This window comes from Egretta garzetta, unplaced genomic scaffold (genome assembly GCF_000687185.1).
Source record: "Egretta garzetta isolate BGI_Z169 unplaced genomic scaffold, ASM68718v1 scaffold112, whole genome shotgun sequence".
Taxonomy (NCBI): Eukaryota; Metazoa; Chordata; class Aves; order Pelecaniformes; family Ardeidae; genus Egretta; species Egretta garzetta.
The window spans coordinates 3169008-3169952 of record NW_009258884.1 but is presented as its reverse complement, the minus strand read 5'-3'; the positions used below and the strand labels follow the sequence as shown (position 1 = coordinate 3169952).

Below are 945 nucleotides of genomic sequence, written 5' to 3'. Positions count from 1 at the left end.
TCCAGCGGCGGGCTCTGCCGTGCCGTGCCGTGCCGTGCCGTGCTGTGCCGTGCCGTGCCACCTGCCTGGGCTCTGCCCCTCTCTGCCCTGCAGTCCTGCAGGAGGCTGTGAGCACCCGTGACCTGGAGCTGGTGCAGCTGGTCCTGCGCTACCGGGACTACCAGAGAGCCATCAAGCGCCTGGCCGGGATCCCCATCCTGCTGGAGAAGCTGCGCAAGGTACCTCCCTCCAGCGGGGCCACCAGGGTGGGGCGTGGGGATGCCGTCCACGGGCTCCTCCTGACCCCACTATGCTCTCTGCAGGCCCAGGACTTCTACGTGGAGATGAAGTGGGAGTTCACCAGCTGGGGTAAGCTCGGGGCAGAGTGTGGCCGGGCAGGGAGCGGGAGTTTCCCAGCAGAGCCTCCCCCTTCTCTGTGCTGCCTCCAGCACCAGCATCCGTCCCCATCCCCAGGATGGGGAACACTTGTCCCCTTCCCCCCCTACACCCCACACTTGCAGACCCCCATCCCGTCGAGGCGACAGGTTCTCAGGCACATCTCCCACCCGGCTCAGCACAGGCAGCCCACCCGGGGGTGCAGGGTGGCCCCGTCCCTGGCTGGGCTATCGCCATCTCTCCCCAGTGCCACTGGTGTCCAAGATCTGCCCCAGTGACACCTACAAGGTGTGGAAGAGTGGCCAGAACCTGCGGGTGGATACCACGCTGCTGGGCTTCGACCACATGACCTGGCAGCGGGGGAACCGCAGCTTCGTCTTTCGGGGACAAGGTGAGCTGGCACCGGGGTGTCCCCCTCACCGGGGAGCACTGGCAGAGCCCCTGGGCACTGCAGCAGGGCTGGGGGATGTGGTGGGGACCATGGTTGTCCCTGTGCAGCCTGACCCCCCCCTTCCCTTAGACACCAGCGCGGTGGTGATGGAGATAGACCACGACCGGCGGGGGGGGTCA

General features: G+C 67.3%; 1 long non-coding RNA gene across 1 annotated transcript; it reads left to right on the top strand.

Moving 5' to 3' along the window:
- The first annotated feature begins 98 nt into the window (after nt 1-98).
- LOC118451784 lies at nt 99-940 on the top strand. The gene is made up of 4 exons (XR_004841340.1): nt 99-218; nt 303-348; nt 623-766; nt 896-940. It is a non-coding gene; the product is annotated as an uncharacterized LOC118451784 (long non-coding RNA).
- Nucleotides 941-945: the final 5 nt, after the last annotated feature.